This window comes from Drosophila elegans, unplaced genomic scaffold, assembly GCF_018152505.1.
Source record: "Drosophila elegans isolate 14027-0461.03 unplaced genomic scaffold, ASM1815250v1 contig_149, whole genome shotgun sequence".
In the NCBI taxonomy this organism is placed as follows: Eukaryota; Metazoa; Arthropoda; class Insecta; order Diptera; family Drosophilidae; genus Drosophila; species Drosophila elegans.
This window is the reverse complement of record NW_024545513.1, coordinates 17,067,483-17,086,094: the sequence shown is the minus strand read 5'-3', so window position 1 is coordinate 17,086,094 and position 18,612 is coordinate 17,067,483. Positions and strand designations below refer to the sequence as shown.

General features: G+C 34.8%; 1 protein-coding gene across 5 annotated transcripts in view; it reads left to right on the top strand.

The window, feature by feature from the left end:
- Positions 1-18,612, top strand: part of LOC108137644 (mannosyl-oligosaccharide alpha-1,2-mannosidase IA) — a 67,724-nt gene that overhangs the window by 30,772 nt on the left and 18,340 nt on the right. Inside the window, exon 1 of one of the 5 annotated variants that reach the window (XM_017259469.2) lies at positions 17,549-17,890. The exons of the other annotated variants lie outside the window; for them this stretch is intronic. The gene's annotated coding sequence lies outside the window, so the exon portion shown is untranslated. Of the gene's footprint in view, positions 1-17,548; positions 17,891-18,612 lie in introns of those variants that run through there. 5 annotated transcript variants of the gene reach the window in all.

Below are 18,612 nucleotides of genomic sequence, written 5' to 3'. Positions count from 1 at the left end.
AAATGCGCGATTTCTCTAATGTGATTAAATATAGCGAGGGGAAAATTGGAAAATTCACACGTGCCAAAGTTCATAGGAAAAGTAGCAGAACGAAAGGTGAATGGTTAAATGCTTATAAAATATTTCAGACTCCGACTAGTTGAACATTCTTGCAAAACGGGTTTTGAACCCCAAAATTGGTAGCTTACCACTGTTTAGATAGTAAACCTTTACCATTTAGTATTTAACTTGTTAAGAAATCTTAAATTTGAAAAGTTACATTAATACTGCAAAAAAATATAACAAAACCAAATAGTTACTATTTGTTTGGTCATAACTGTTTGTAATGCATATACAACCCATTTTAACGCGTTTACACCCAATGAAGAGATACAAAATTAAGCACTAAGGTATCCGACAGTCGGAGAATTCAATTTGTTATTATATTTTGCAACCAACTAGTTAGAGTCAGTCAAAAGCCAGCACTAAGCCAATTAACTTTGCAAACTTATTCCGTGTGAAAATAATTACTTGGTTTTCAATGTGCACCCCGACTTCTAGTTATTTTATTTTTGTTTTGCCTGTTCGCTAGGTTGAATTATTAGAAAGAGAGGAAAAGTCAGGCGGGGAAAGAGACAGAGCGACAAATTAAGCCGATGAATTTCATGTGAGACAAGCTTATTTATTTACGAACGCTAATTTTGCCCACTTCCGCTTGTTGATTTCCATGACTGCTGCTTTTCTTATTTGAATTATAAATAGAAATTAAAATGCAAATTTACATAGAATAGCGCAAAAGAGTTGGAATTATAGCATATTATTATAACCCCTTAAAAGCTAGGGGGAAAAACAAACGAAATCATCAAAAAAATAGTTAAAGTCAATTTAAATGTCATTAAAGAATTTTCTTTTTACAAACATTTTGTAACATTGTTTAGGTAAATTTTTGCGTTCTATTTTAAAATTTAAAAATATAAAAATAAATGCGAAAAAAATATAAACAGGTACCTATTTTTTATTGTTCAAAGAAAAAGTGCGTAATATAAAGCTAAAAGGTAAAACGATTTGTTAACAAATATTATAAAATGTGGAATATAGAAACCCAACGAAACTGGAAAGAAAATACTTATACTTTGTAAATAAAATGTCTGTTAAATGAAGATTTGAAAAGTAGAAAAGTAAAAAAATTACATTGGTTTATACATTTAGCTTTCAATCCGTTGACTGCAATTTTTCCAACCCTCATAGATGGCTTTCGATTGAGAATGTCCTTGGCTTGTTATGCACTTTATTTAATATCCCCCATTTATCATACGCAATACTCTTTCGGCCAGAAACATGAGGGCTATAACCTTTGCCTTACCCCCACACCACCCCACCCCCTGCGTTCCACTTTCTGGTGTAAAAGTTTCTCTTAATAATAAATTGCTTAACTTTTTAGGTAAACAAAAGCACATTTTGCGGGCAGAGCGGGGAAGCACTTTTTGGCTTTCAACTTGCCGCAGGCTCATCACGTGCGGGTTGCCCCAAAAAGTGGAAAAAGGGGAAGCTTTTCAAGTTGGCCTGTTGTGGAAATTAAAATAATTGTGCGGGAGTTGAGGTGCCGCCTGTCCCTCGGGTGTTTGTAATTATTACAAAGTTGAGCTAGTTCTGTTAAGTGAACTAGTTGCCACAAATGCACAATCTCCTGTATTTCCTTAGATTTCCATAAATCATAATATATTGTACAAGTTGGCGAAAAACCAGAAATTAGATCTTTTAAACAACGAAAACAAGAAAGAAAAGGAAAAGCTTTATCAAAAGGGTCGAATGAAAATAAATCAAATCTACATACACTTAAGTTAAGTTTTTTTGTTAAGCTATAAATTACTAAAAGCCTTAAAAGCCTTTGATTTTTTTGCTTTCTAATTTACATTTAAGTGATTTCATTTATGCATCATTAAAGCGGAAGCTACAGTTTTAAATTATTCCAACAAATGGTCACAACAATTATCGCTTATTTCCGTTGCCCATCAAGCGAGTACTTTCCACATAGTAAATTTTCTTTTCATGCTGACAAACGGTTTCCCTTCCACTTCTCCTTACTTTTCCCCACTTTGGGCGTAATACATCTGTCATGTCTGGGAGGCCGGTCATAATTTATAATCACCAATTGCAATGCAAAGCAGCCTCTTTATATAGAAAACACGTCCCTGCTGCTCCACACTTACACCGATAATTTAGAATCTTTAAATGCGACATTACAATGGGGAAAATGTTTTCATTTTCTTCCTTTTAAAATTCTTGTGTTACAATTCTAAGCAATATAAAAAAGAAAACAATTACATTTATATAAGTCTGAAATGCTATTTATGCGGGTGCCATAGAAATAACAACAGGATTGAAATTGAAAGGGGCCAAAAAGTATGCAATAATATATTTTGATTTCTTAACTCCTATGAATTCGTTCGATCTGTTTTCACTGCATACTTTTAGACACCTATATAAGTGATTTCATAGTCTATTTTATGATTTGAAAGTAGTTTTAACCTTTTAAATGTCTATCTTTTATATACAAGAATTTGTTGCCCAGTGTACTTATGTATTTTCCGTTTCTTCTGCTTTCAGGTGAGTTTCAAATAAATGATTTGAAGATACCGCTTCGTGTTTCGCCCTGCTGCTCTGCTTAGTGTGCAATATCATGGATAAAAAAGTTTTGTCCGGCAAAAAGTAGATAGATAGAATCCAGAAGGTAAGAGTGAGATGGCAAGGGAGAAATATTGAGCAAGTGGCTGAGTGAGAACGTGCCGCTGACAGTTGCAAACAATTCAACAATAAGCTTCAATTTGGCGCTGGAAGCGGGCAAATGGAAAACAGGACAAGGTGATAAAGGGCAGAAGAGCGGGGCAGGGCAATAGGGGGGGAGGTAGAATAAAAGGTGAGGGATCTGCCATGTCTTGGCAAGAAAGTTTTCTGCTCTCGGACAAATGCGCAAATGACAACGCCCCAATGCTTTCAATTATCATGTCCTGTCCTAGAAAAATCCACCCACCCATCACCACCAATCGTGGCTACGTAAATGTCCTTGGCGAAACTTTTTCCGCAAATATACCGGGCAATGGCTCGGAAAAACCTTAAATATTTCAATTGTCGGTGGGAGAAAACGAAGTTTAAATATTCTAAACATTCAATTGAGACATTAAAAAACGAAAGTTTATTTTTATATACTAAATGCATTAATGTATTTTAAAGCGTACAAAACCGTTAATGAATATTGAAGTTGGTTTTTCAAATACGACCATTTTAGACAAACTTGAAACTTTACCAAATTTAGGTTATCGATTCTGAATTGAATTTCTGCTTGATGTTCGGGGTCAAAGTTTTTCGGCAAGGAGCCGAGCATAAGTAATCATTGTTCAATACCGGAAACTATTCAATTTCCGCATGACATCGAGCGTGCACAAAACAGACAAGAGAGGAAAATGTGGGTGGTGGATAAATAGAATCAACGCCAGAGAACCAGAACCTGAAGCGATGAAAACTCGCACTGAGACATGGCCAGAAACATCCACACAGCCCCAGAGATCCGAGCAAGAAACCCGAGATTCTGGCACTGGCAGTTTATCCTGGCTTCTGTCTCCACTCCTCCGGCATTTCACCGTCCAAAAACTGCGGCTTCGCGGGGTTTTTCCAATCCCCCCTGTCCCCATTTTCCGGACTTTTCTTAACGCGCTTAGGAGAGAAGAAACGGATTTTGAGAATTTTAAAAAAAAGGACCAAAAAACTCTGAGAATTTAAAATCTTTTAAAAAACACATATTTAGTAAATGCTAAAAGTAGGTTTTTTATTTTTATTTTTTTTTATTTTAAAAATATATAATTTACTTATGCTGATGGCTGTGAACCCTATATGATATTAAATATATCTAGGATTTTATTATTATGCTAAAGAAATGGTTAAACAAAATTTACTGCTGCTAATGGCGCTGAAACTATAAATTAATATTTAAGCAAAAGAAAAGTTCATATAACATGTAAATAAAACATAAAAAAATAAAAATAATACAAATTTTAGGTTTACATTAAAGTCAAGGGACTTAAAAACATGTGTATTGTAATTAACTACAATGGTTTGACGCTGATTACATATGAGGGTTGACCTTTAGGCCACTAATTGAAGTGTTTTTTCTAGCGTTTTTCCAATCTAATACGATATTCTCCTTTAAATATTTACCTCCCTTCGTTCTAGGCCAAAAATCTACCAAAATTGGCAGTCGAACTTTGTCTGGCTTGAATTTGATTTTGGTTGTGCTGCATTCGGTGGCTTTTCCGCCTGCGGGAATCTTGCCATCCGCCTTTTTTTTGGGTGGGGGCGAGGAAGCGGAGGGGAAAACCCAAAGTTGACTTACTTTGTTGATGTTTGGTTTCCGCCGAACCCTCCTGCCCTCTGAATTTGCCCGGCTTCCCAGCTTCCCAGCTTCCCAGCTTTCCATTTCCGCTTTTCATCTCTTGCCGGTGTTAAGCTGATTTTGTCTTGCATTGCATTGCTCGAGGACATGTGCGCAGAAGGTCCTTACCGCACTCAAAGGAGTCAATTCGCTTGTCTGCACTTCCTTGGCTCCGTTCCTCACCTGCGTTTTTAGTTGTCTCCCAAGTTCCTTTGCTTTTGCTTCCACTTACCTTCGATTTTTGCCCTTTTGCCTTTTCCCCCAGTTTTACCTGTTACGCTTCGTTAACTATGCGCCGGTATAAAAAGCTTTTGGCTATCAATCAATTGTCCTTATTCAATTATTTAGCACACTTTGCTATTTATCGGGCCATAGGTATATGGGTGCACTTGGGCAAAACTCGTCTTAAAATTGGACAAAACATTTAAAATAGGTTTAACAAAGTTGGCAATTTGTATGCGTATATCGTATTGTATTATAAAAAAAAAATTACTATGTTGTTTGTATTATTATTAGGTGTATTCGTTTTTTTTTCAGTGCTTTTAATATGGTACCATGTTGTTGTTCTTAATTTTCTATGTGGGAGCAAGCCATATCGAAGCGATAAACGATTAAACATTCCCTTAACAATTTGGCTATAGACCATGGGGATTTGTTCAATTGCAATGGCATTTTGGGAATAAGACAGCGAAATACGAACGATAACTGGCAGCCAAGGGTTAAGAGAAAGGAAGTGAAAGAGGGGCCAACCATCGTTTGTTTTACGACCTTTTCTAATTGCCTGCTTTTGGTCCCGAGGCAACCGACTCCGTAACTTACCTAGTCCTCTCATTTTGGCCGGAAGGAAACCGGCAGCTCGTCCTTTATTTATTGGCCCCCTCAAACCCGCTTCCTGCGCTGTTTCCACTTCACTCTAGTTCAATGCCAAAAAATAGAGAAAGAAAGTGGAAAACAAGGCAGGGGAAATTGCCATCGATAAGGAGAACAGTTCATTGAGGCGGAGATTGGGGAAAAAGCCAAGAGAAAGGCAGGAGAAAGGGAGAGAAAGAGGCTTGAAAGCCGATCAGATCTTTCAGGAAACATTCAACTGCAAGTTATGATAAAGAAGTGCATAACAGAAAATATAATTTAAATTTAAAGTCAGTAATTTTCAGCTGAAATTCAAATAAAAAGGGAATCAAAGTTAAAACATACATTAATTGATTTAAAATGAAAGCCAAGTGTAGAGAAACAGGATTAAAACTGGATTAAATATATAAGGAAACATTCTAATGCAAGTGTTTAAAATGAAATAAATAAAATATATGTACATAATTTGATTACAAATCAAAGACTTGTTGTCATCAATAATTTTGATAAAAAATCCAAATAAAATCGATCAATATTGAACAAACTTTGAATATGCCGCACGCAAATAACTTATGTAAACGCGCAAAATAAAAATAAATACTTAGGATTTTACATTTACTCTAACATGTGAACCCAAAAGTTATGCTATAAAAATTTGCATGCGATAGAGAAGGTTATTTGCAAACTTTCCTTGAACGTTCTAGTTTTATTTACCCGTCTCAACCAACAACAATCCAAACATATGTTAAATGACTGACAGAATTTACACTGGAAAAAAATTCAGAACTCAAAAAACAATTATAACCAAAAAAGTTGGGTTTTTTTTTTTTAATTATTATTAAAAATACGTAGTTCAGTTATGATTTTATTTCATACATAACAAATACAATTAATTAAAGCGAAAATGTACCTTAAATTTAAGTTTGGAATAGAAAATTTGTCTTCATATTGGGTTTGAGTAATTCATTTTTTTTTTATAAAACCTTTTATTTGCTTTGTTCCTTATATTTTGTTAAGTTTTTTTTTTCAGTGAAAAACATCTTGTGCCAGACATCTACCATCCATTTCCTCTTTTCTAAACTTCTGAAGTGAAGTTCTTAAAATCTTGAAGGACCTCAGCTGAGTTTCGTCCACTGAATGGCGTAGGAAATGGGCCTCAAGTGGTAGCCAAGGATGAGGTTTTAGGTGTTGGGTTTTAGGATCCTGAAAGAGGGAGTTGTGGGAGTGGCAGATAAAGCGGTGGCCGAGAAAAAGGCAATCAGCAGCTGTGACTGCCAAAAGAGCAAAATAAAAATGCACAAACGCTCATTGCCATAAAAAAAAACAAAACGTACGAAGCGAAGCGAAATGAAATGAATCATAAATATGTGATGAGAGGGAGCGAGAGGGAGCGAGAGAGAGGGTGTGTGCAAGCGAGAGGAACAGACTTGAGTGAAGTCACCTTCTTCATAACTTTTGCCACAACTATATTCACATCGTTTGGGTTTTTTATCTCTAACTGCGGTTAAACATTAAAGAACATCAAGTTGATGTACAAAACAACCACTTATAATAATATATACTTCATAGTTATTTCATAGTTAAATACAATTCTTTTATTTATTTATTTAATATTGTGCAAAAATTGCATTCCCAGTTGTTTAAATAAACGTAAAACTAACATTTTATGTTCGTGTTTTTCGTGTATTGTAACCCTTCAATGATTGAAAAATGTTGTTGCCTAAATTTGTATTTTGTTTAACTGTTTTAAATTTTTTATTGCTATCAAAATTGACGATTGACATTTGCAACACTTTAATTTTATGTTCTGTGTTGCATTAGTATATGTTATATCTTTGTAACTATTTTGACCGCTGCCAAAGCTGGAGTGCCTTTGCCTTTTATCTCTCTATTTCGTGGGCTGGCAGCTGCTTCTTTTTCAAAAAAACTTGCCGATAATCATCAGCAACAAAAGGTCAAATTGGGGGTGTAGCCTGGCGATGACATTGCTATTTCTTGCAAAAGTGTTTACGTCTGGTTTTGCGGTTGTGGTTATTTCTTGCCCCTTAAAAGCCCACCCACCATCACCACCACCACCACCCCCACAAAGAAACCGAAACTGTTTAATTTTTAGTTTATGCTGCATAATTTTAGGCACCCGACTGGATAAAGAGCAGGAAATTTTGGGCAAACCGAAAGGTTAGAGTAGATTTTTGTGCTGACTCGAGATGGAATCGAGCCGAAAAGTGCTTGCAAGACAAGTTGCCCGATAAATATGATGCGAATGATGACACAATGACAACAGTGAGCCAAGAAAAAGGGGGAGATGGAGTGGAATGATGTGCAGATATGGTGAACAGGCCAAAGTTGAGGTTTCACAGCTCAATCACTAGATTGACATTACAGAAATTCCAGGAATTGTGGTGAGGAGTGAACTGGCACTTGTTGATACCCTCACCAAAGTATCTGCCACGTTTTTTTACTCTTATGAAGTACAAATTTCGGTATTTTTTTTACTTTTCATGAAACCCAAAAATGTTGTAGTTCAAACCAACTACAATATTAATTCAATTCTTTAATTTTATTATTTAACTTTTTTGAAACGACATGGTTTTAAAACAATTCAGGGTAACACCATACTTAATTTATTATTTTCTTTTATTTTTTTATTTTTTTTTAATATTTAAAATTTCATAAAAATATATATTTTTTGAAATTTAAATGTAAATTGACAGTTCACAGTTATGGGAAAATGAATAAGAAAGTATGTCCAAAGTCTTTTTTAAAGTAAAAATACATACATTTTGTTTGCTTGGCTAGTGTATTAATAAAACATGACAAAACTAACTTGGTTTTCATTTTGTTTAACGCTCCATTTGTGGGCATTTTGGTCGGAGGGTTTTTGCGGTCAACCCCTGACCGTGTTATTAATACACTTTATGCTTGTTGATATTATGGTTATGTGCATATAGAAATATGCCCTGGCACAACATACGTGTGTGTCCTATCAAAATATTTGCTCTTGTGAAATTGCCAGCCCCCGAAATGGCAACTCAATCAAATTTGCGAGGCGAAGCTAAAAGGTGAGCTTTGTTGGTTGGCTGGTTTGTTGGTTGGTTTGTTATTTGGTTTGGTGGGAATGGAATTGGAATTGGAAATGGAAACGGAAACGCCACGAGGCGCCGGCTTTGTTTGTGGCCCATCAAATATGTCAAACTCCGTGGATGACCCGACTGAATTACGTCAATCTTGCGGCATTATCTCTATGGCCGAAATCCTGACGATGGTACTTGGGTTTGTCGGGCTGCCAAAATGCGGACAAGTGATGATCCAACCCTTCAGAAGTCGCTAAGGGATATCAAGTAATTCGTTCGTTAGTTCATTCAAGTCCAATTCAATTCAATTCAATTAGTTATGCCAAAGGCTAGCTAGCTAGTCGGTTATATCGTTCGGTTGGCAGCAAATGCAATTACATTGCATATTTATTCATTAATCTTGGCAAAACTATTTGTTATGCAAATGTGCTGGAAGTGAAACAGGAAGCTTTGGCCATCGTAAATCAAATTCATAGCTCAGAGAGGTGGATTTGCATAAACGGCAGGACCTCACGAGTGGGCATCCTTTCGATTAGACCACGTTGTTGAAATGTTTTCTGATGGCTTGCTAGTACAAAACAAATGTCTGGAAATACAACTGTATAGATGTTGCTGCTATTACTTACAATAGAAACAAAAACAAACAATATTAATGCAATTCATGTGTATACATTTTATTTAATGATAATTAGCATTATTGTTTTCTCTCGCTTATTACCCGCCCGCAAAAAAATCATTAAATTACGATCAAGTTAATGCTTTATTACAAGCAATAAAAAAAGTACAAATTTGTGTTCTGAGCTTTATAGTTATTAATCTTTCCCCATTTGCCAGCCATGAAAGAGATATATAAACAATTAAATATAAAGGTGAGAAACACACAGCGCAGGACAAAAAAAAAAAAAAAAACCAAGGACAAAGTTGAAGCTCAGCGAAGCGAGAACTTTGATAAAATTGTCCACATATCAAATGCAAATAAACGAAAGCCAAACAAACTGGAAAAAAATGTCTACACAAGACCAAACACGCGAAAAAATGGAAATAAAGTTAAACGATACGGATTCCTCTGGTAAATGGCAGCAGTATATAAAACAGAGATTTAATGCACATATCAAAATAATCCCACAAAAAGCCGACAAATAAATCAACAAAAAACTTAACAACTCTACCCGGACGTTTTACCTCGATGTTTTGCGGAAAACTAAACTTGAATAATGCTTTTTTTTTTGTTGGCCAATTAAAATTCAAAACGTATACATTTAAATTAAAAAAAAAGGATTCCATAATGTTATTTATTATGGACGATTGGTTTAAAAAAACCTGTAATGTTGAAAACAAACTCCCTCAGAAAGCCGTGGGTGATATTAAAATATGCTTATTTTGTCAGACATTAATTTAGTGAAATAAAAATGTCAGAGGCAACAGGTTGCCAGCGATTCGGTTTTCGCCTTTCTTATTGGCTTACTGGGCGTATGAGTCATCTCGGCCAGGCGCAGGGATTCTTACCCTCTTACAATGCCTTTGGCTGGTCGCATTTAATACGCGTTAACTTCATAAGGTTATTGAATTTAACCCACATCCACCAGCAGCAGCCGACCCGCAATCCCATTTACTCGAAGGCGTCTCATAAATTAACTTTGACTTTGACAGCATAAAAGACATTACGCATACGACCCATCAGCCAGGCGGCTATGGTGCTGGTGGTGGTTTGGTTGTGGGTGGTGGGTATAAAATGGAGGATCGAGGAGCGAAAGGACACCCAAGCAACAGAAGCAGTTGAAGTTCTATTTTTACAAGGAGAAAAGAATTTCAGGGCTTAAGTAGGGCGTGAAATATTTCTGGGAAACATTATGAATTTTTAATGTTGAACGGGGAATGAAGGAAACTTTATTCGAATTGGACATATAACATGTTTAAAAATAGGAAGTTCTTACAACGTACTTTTCAGTTTTTAATATACATTTTATATATTAATTTTCACTTATACCATCTACGCATAAATAAACAAAAAATGTATTAAAAAAAAAGGTTTAAAGTTTGAAGTGTTCCATCCACTTTCATTGTCCTATTTAAACCTAAAATTTATCGTTAATGTTCGTCGACGACTAGAACATGAATATAGAATAAAACATATTATTATTTATGACAGGGCATAAAAAATATAATCAAATAACATGGCGCTGAGTAGCGGCAAAAAAAAAAATAAATAAAAAAATAATCATAATCATAATAATAATACGTAAAAAGTTTTATGGCACGACGGGCGCACAAATGAAAAATTGGTTTTACACGTCATTCTCACTGCCAAAGATGATGATGATTATAAGGATAATGATAATAGGGATGATAAGGACGATGATTATGAAGGGAATGTCTGGGGGACAGGCAGCTGCTCGTGGAATTCTCGCAAACAATGTCCATGAATTATGATTATTGGCGGCCATTTTGCGATAATGTCATATCCACATACACACACACACACACACTCGCATGCAAATGGCAATTCAATCGATGGTCCCTTCACAGTTTGCCCCGCCCTTTGACCACCACCCGCCTTGACCCCCTTTGACCCCCCCCTCTTCGCCGCAGATTCGCCGATTGAATGACGAGATTTAATGTCCAAATTGGTTAACTGCCTTTTAGCCCAGGAATTTGAGAGGAAAAATGGCAAGCGAAAGATTTAGGTGGATAATATGAGGGGAAATTATGGGTTGTTACGAAAAACATATCGATATTAAATTGAATTTTAATGGTAGCTTAGATTATCCATCTACCATACACTAACTTAATATGGCATACACAATTTAAAATTTGTAAATTAATTTTATTCACATGTTACCCAATTAAAGTGGCACGTTTTTTTTCTCCAATTAGGTGGCCAGAAAATTTTGCATAATTTCTTCCATTTACCCTAAGAATAAGCTAAAGCATTTAACCCCAATCGGTCCAACTTATAAATCAACTGAGATTTGTATGGGCAACATTTAAACTCAATTCAACGCTCGCATAATTGCCAGAGATAATCAGCTTTAATCAGAGCTGTAGGTTCAAAAGTTTCCCCGCCGATTTTAAGCCGATCTGTGCTCTACTTTTTCCCCTTACTTATTTTCAACATTCGTATATACGTATTTTTATTTTTTGCTACAAAGATTTCAATTAGCAGATAAATCGCAAAAAAAAAACAAATATTCGCGGGCGAAAATAGTGGGAATGGTACAATTAGCACATCGATGGCGGTTTGGCGACCTCCATTTGCGTATGATCTCGTTTTGAGTTTCTTATTACTTGACCAGCACTGTGATGCAATGAAAGAACTAAAAATGTATAATATTTTCAAAAATTTGCCCTATTTTGTATACAGTATGTTAAACATAAGTTTGTAAGTTTAAAGATTCCATTTTAAAAAATGGCAAATAACAGTGTAAAAATATCTGTAAATCTTAGTGATAATTTGCTACAATTTCTCCCAGTGTAACCGGGATTTTTCGATGCTGTTGCTTGTAGTACATTTGCTGCATTTGCTGCAGTAATTAGATCTGCAACTGCGTTTAACGAACCTTGTGGCAAAAGTTTCACCCCCTCGGCAGTCATAACCACCGTAACCGTAATCGAAATCACGAGCACCATTTCATTTCATTTCCAGAATTTTTCCCCCGTCCTCTGTGGAAAGTGGAAAAAGTGTGTGGTAAAAAGGAGACGGAGGCGGAGGGAGAGGGGAGGGGGTGTGCCAATAGTAAGGTGAGAGTTTTGCGCTTTTCGAGTGCGTTTAATGAGGCTAATAAAGTGGAGGCCAAACCCCCGATGTCCCCTGCTCCTAATGAGCTTATTGCATAATAATTGATTTTTATTGGTTGATCCAAAACGAGCACCAATTAGGGGTAAATATATCCATAAACGGCAAGAAATAAAATATTTTTCAAATTGTATTTTATTTATATTTAATCGATTTTTAAAACCTTTAAAACCATGTAGACCTCTATGTTATGTATATTTTTCTTTGAAAGCTTTGATGTGATTTAATAAATGTATTTATTAGTTTTAAGTTATTTTAAGTATATATATATTTTTTTTTGGATTATTGTGCACTCTTGTGTAAAGCTAAAAAATATTTTATATTGTGTATTGGTTAATATCCTTTATTTCGTTGGCTTTGGTTTTTATCGCTTACTTTTGGTCGCAGTTCGGGCAATTTTTTTCATGTTGATGGCAGCCGGCCCGCCTCTTTTGCCTCCCCCTGGGAGGCGTGGCCGCAAAGTGGGCATAATGTTTAGTGCCTTTTGTTGTAAAGAGTCTTATTTTATTTTCATTTTGTGCTTTTTACTCTCTTTTCTTTTCTTTTCTTTTTTTTTTTTTTTTTTTTTTTGCGTCCAACTCGAGCCCATAAATTTAATGTACGAGTGTGTGTGTAATGTTCTGCACCAGACACACACACGCAATTACATATAGCTGGGAAAATGTATAAAAAATAAATGGCAAAAGAAAGTGCACTGCAGTGACTTCCTAAAAATGGGAAATACATATATATATTTTTTTACCAGCCGCTATTCATTTACTTCGTATGTAATGGCACTATAAATTAAGTTCTTTAAAAGTTTAGTGGTATATTAAATGCATTTGTTTATTTATAAATGTCCCATTTTTTTTAGTTTAAAAAACAAACAACGATGTAATTTGTATTTTGAGTTGATTTTACTATTTTTTTTTTAAATTGCTATTTGTTAGAAACTTTTTTCATCTTACTTACTTAATCTAATTTAACTTAACCGTCCTCGTGTGATAAAATTTTAAACTATTATAAGTAAAGTATTTTAATTATTGTCAATTTATGCATTTTGTTCTTTGAAACGTATATAAATTAGCTGTCTTCATTGAAATTCATTGGCTGTGACAGATAGTGTGGTTTACATCACATCATCTTTCCTTTCTGTATTTATTTATTTTCGTCTAGCTGACCTTTTCACGTTGATGTGTGTTGATGTCCATAAAGGTCACTCTTTTGCCAGCCTCTATCACTTGAATATTCATAAATATTTTCAACACATATTCATACTATATGTGTCGCCCAGTAAATATTCTATAAAACAGTATCAGACGTTGAGAGTGACGACAGGCCTTAAAGTTAAACACTCAATGGTTCCCTTATTTTATTCATGGATGGGGAAAAGCGACGATGAGGTTAATTTAACTGCAATGCACCCGAGCCAAGACCACGCCCACTTTGGGGAGTCCTCGGTGGGTTATTGTCATTGTCCACTTTCGTTATTACTCGTAAATGGATTAATGCGTTTGGGTCAGGACCGAGTCGCTATTGCCGTCTCTCTCTTCATTATTCCTGCCCTCTCTTTCTATGCATTAAGGCGCTTTTGTAGAGAATATTCCATTTATGTTGCAGTAGAAAGCTTAACGGACTTTAGTTCTTGGGCTTAAGAAAATTAATAATAAATCATATATTGTTAGGGTAAGATGAATTTGAACTTATTAGCTCCATGAGAGATTCCTTGTTTAGTAACTATTCACATTTAATAATTAAAAAAAAAAATATAAGAATCTAAAACATTAAGTAAAAATCAATATATCATTTCAAGTAATCAATATTAATTAATATATTAAAAAAATTGCTATCCCTAATAAATAAAATATTAAAAAAAAATGATTTTCCAAAATAATAATTTGATATAAACTGATTTGAATTATTTTACAATTTTTATAGTGAACAAAATATTCTCAGTAACCGCAAAGCGTATAAAGTTCTTTTTTATCCTGTACTTTTACTCTTAATTTTTTTTCTGTAAACAAATTCCCCTTAGTGGCTTTTGTTGTTCTCCTTTTTGTTTTTGTCACTCTTGAGCTTGTTTCTTTGGTTGTTTTTTCTGTTTTAATATTGTCATCGTTACCTTCCTCAGGCTACTGCTTCTATCTTTTCCGTCCTCCCTTCCTCCTTTCCCCCTTTCCTCCCTTCATGTTTTTATTATGTTTTTTTTTTTTCGATTAGAGGAAACGGGGAAGGCGGAGAAAGCCGTCACGGCATAGAAAGTGTTGAAAGATATTTTTTTGAAGGCGTCAAATGCTTGTAACAAAACACAATGCAAATCCCAATCCTTCGCCGCGTTGTCCTTTCTCCTTTGCCTTTGTACGTGATTTCTTTGGGCAGACAAAAGAATGCGAACCGACAGGAAAAACAGCAAAAATAATAAAGAAGAGTTAATTAGAAAAATGCTTTGGTCGTGTGGTTATTATCACAAATAAAGAAAAGGCAAACGGGAATTATGGAGAACCAAAAAGAAAAATAACTGCGTTCTTATTTGAGTGTAATAAATAATAAATAACTAGTTTTAATTTTATTAAAATCGGACAACGATGCCACAGGCACAATCGAATGTTTTAGCGGAAAATTATCATAGCCTCGCTGTTGTTAAACATAAAGACATAACAATTGGAATATTGTTCTTTAAAGAATATTCACAGATATGGTTATTTATTGTTTTACTTTGCGTATTTTGACACTCTGCAACCGAATTCTATTGTTGTTTTGCCAGCGACAAGTGCTAAATTTCTACCGCGCACTCACTTACTTACTTACTTGTTTACTTACTTACTTACTTACCCAGTTAGTAACTTACTTAGAGAGGCTTATGGCCAAATAAGTTATTGTTATGAAAATGCCAAGACAAAGGCGGAGAAAGGAATGCAGGCGAATTAATTTATGTTGGCAGAAGGCGAACAAAACAATACAAAGAGAGGCGGGGCAAGGACATTAACCAAGTTGACAGGGAATTAGTGGAGCACATTTTTCAGCCATGCAAGAAGATGACAGCCGTGAAAGGTGAGAGGTGAGAGGTGAGCGGTAAGGGACACATCCTGCAGGCAGTGAAATGCCTGAAGGAAATCCCCAAAGAGGCGGTATTTGAACAGGGAGGTAACAAATAATTTGTAGCGCACATTAAAGAGTTTTGCGAAGGAATCAACAGTTGCTGGCATTAGTATGAGGGCTACAATTGCGATACCTTTAAAAAGCATTCCAATATTTATACATTTGGTAAATCCAAAAATTATAAAATATATTTTTTGTGTCGGCCTCATAAATAGTTTCAATAAAATAATCTCTCTAAATCCAAGAATATACATATTTTAATAGCTTGCCCTGTTTCACCTTTCTCCTCAACTCTCATTTAACATTATTTCAAGGAATCTCATTCATTTTCATAACATTTTCACTTCAAGAAGCAGCAAAAAACATATAAGAGCAATTCAAGAAAATGAAATTAACGTTAGGAACCCAGGGTCTGGTAAAATAAAAGCCAAAAAGACTTTAACCCAGTTACTTTTCCTAATTAGTCGCAGCTTTGCCAATTTCTTTACAAATTTTGTGCCATTTAGCACCCCTCCTCTTTTTTTTTTTTTCCTAATCTCATGCATACAGGGCGTATACTTAACACGTTTTTATGATTTGCATTTTCCTGCTGAGTTTCACCCCCTTTTTACACTGCTTTCCTAAGCTAAATGTTCTTTATGTGTATGAAATTTACAACCCATTTTGTTAAATAAGTCAGCTAGGCGCCTATAAATTTTCAAAATTATCGTGTTTTTTATATACCCGAGTGCTGCGGGGGTTTTTTTAATGGCCCTGACTTTCGTATAGGGTGTTCTTTGTCGTTCCCATTTGCAGTCATAAATTAAACATGATTAAAATGCAAGTGGAGCAGACGCGCACATGTTTCCTTTTATCATCAATTTGCAATTAGCACCCGAAATTATTATACATTTTTTGTGAGGCAATTAATCGCTGTCCATTAATGGTCATAAAATTGCCACATTAAGCCATTATACTTTTTTATATTCATTTTCTCTGAAATGTTTTTTCTTTATGGAACTATGATTTGTAATTGGTTTGTATTAATTTTTTCATAATCAAATATACCGAAAGTAAGAAATTTGCCATGCCCAACAGTTTAAAATTCATGTAAAAATAGTTTAGTTTTAGGACAACTTAGTTAAAAAAAAAACGATCTTGACTATTTCCATTGTCTGACCTTATTTTGTTGGCTACAATTACCAAATTACATTGCAACGTTAACTTATTTCTGTGTTATTTGTTTGATTTATTAATTTAAATACAGCGACCATGTGGCTTCGCTTTCTACCGTTAAATACTTCCTCCCCTTTCGTTTTACCGCCCCCAGTTTAGCTTTTTGGTTGGAGCTTTTCTGAAATTTCTCCATTGCCAAATTGTTGCGCATTACAATGCGTGTGGTTGCGGGTGTGTGCGTGTGTTCCGTTCCATTTCAACTCGTTCCGTTCCGCCTGTTGCCGTTCCGTTTCCCGCTCTCACTCAGCATCTCTTCGTTTTTTGATGCACTTCGTCGATTTCGTCGTTTGTCGTTAGCTTTCGTCGCTCTGCCTTTCGTTTAACCCCGTCAGTGCTGTCATTTTGAATATAGCTACAAATCATTTATTAGTCATCCCGCATCATTTCATGATATAAAAAAAATTTTCAACTTTTTTTGCCCCCTTTTCTAATTGGAATCACTGTAACTTCTATTAATTTTTTTTCTATTTTTTTTAGACCATAATAGTGTTAAAACAAATGACAATTATTTTTAAATTACAAGCTAAAAGTATTTGCTTTAAGATATATAACTCGTATTTCAAACTAGCGTTTAACTTACGTTTTGAAAAAGAAAGTTAGCAAATGCATTTTGAAAGAAAATAAATAATTAATCGTTTTTTAAATAATAACAACAATCCCATTTTAAAAATGTTTGGGGATTGCTGGGTGACGTTTAACTGACATAACTTTACATTTTTGGTACAGAATATTTAATTAACAAAGTTAAAAAACTTCTTGATAACAGTTAAAATGTTTAAGCAGAGCCTTTTGTCGCTTTCCTAAAACGAATTTACTAAGGAGTAATTAAGAAACGGTCTGTGACTGTCTTACTTATTATGATCGATGTAAAATTTGTCATGTGGGTAGAATATACTTTAAACTTAGATAGCTTTAAGTATTAAACTGTGAACACTATGATGTTTAAAATAGAAAAAAAAAATATTTCAGAAACCTTTGTCGATTTTTGTCCTCAAAAGCCAAGAAAAATTGCCAAGACACCATCTCTGGCCTTAGCAATTCGCTCGTATGCCCGTTTTGCGGCTCGGCTCTTGGCTTTCGGCTCCTGTGTTATTTTTTTCTGGTCTTTTTTGTTGGGCTGGCTCTGGCCCATTGGTGTAGCCTCAGTCACCGCATTCGGTTCGTTCTGTTTTCGACTTCTGCCGCCTCGTTCACGCGCGAAAAAATTCCGAAAAAAAATATATAGGAGACATCTATCCTCACTCACACACACACACACACACGACACAACACAAAATACAAATAAAAACAAATAGAAGACAAGCTATTAGCCATATCGGAGCAGCAAGAAATTCGTTTAGTTATAAATAAAATGTGTCACGAAAGTGCCAACCCTGAAATAGTGGACTCTCGAGCGAACCAATTGAGGTTTCAATTAAATTTTTGGTTATAACCGAAAATAAATAGAAATTTTCGGAGCACGAGCAACAGTTCCAAGTGGGTAAAATAAAGTGGGAAGGGTGGTGGGATGATTTCGACTTGGGGGTGTTCTTGGGTTGGATTGAAATAATCCAGAGAAAACAGGAGGGCGAAAGGTGCCAGAAGGTGATTAAATACCTCAAAAGTGCGAGTATCTGAAGTGAGATTAGAAGATGTGCGATATGGAGATGGAATTAGGTTATTAAAATGGAAAACAGTGTTAGAATATGTTTATGCTATTTATCAAGAGCATCATAAAAAAGGCGACTAATGCAAAAAATAAGAAGTGGAAGTATTTTTTTAACATCTACTTACATGCACTTCATATTTCTAGTATTAATCGCTTTGTCACCTTAATTCGCCATTAATATAAATACAACTGGACAAATTGTTGACGCCAAACAAATAAAGTGGGTTAAACAGCTGAAGAGTAATTAAAAGTGAATTATAAGTAGCTAGAAAGAAAATTAAAATGATAACGAAAAGGTCAAAACTAAATAGTTAACCTAAATAAGAAGATATCGAAATATACTTACAAATGTTATCGAACGATGAGAATTTTAACGATTAAAATACTAATTTTTGGTAATATTAAAATAATTAAATATTAAATATTATAAATTTAGATAAAGGCTTAAAAACTTGTAAAAATTAATGATGTAAGGATGTCCATCAAAAGTTATAATATTTGAATTTGTATAAAGAAAAATATTTCTCGAGCTTAGGTTTTAATTAAAATA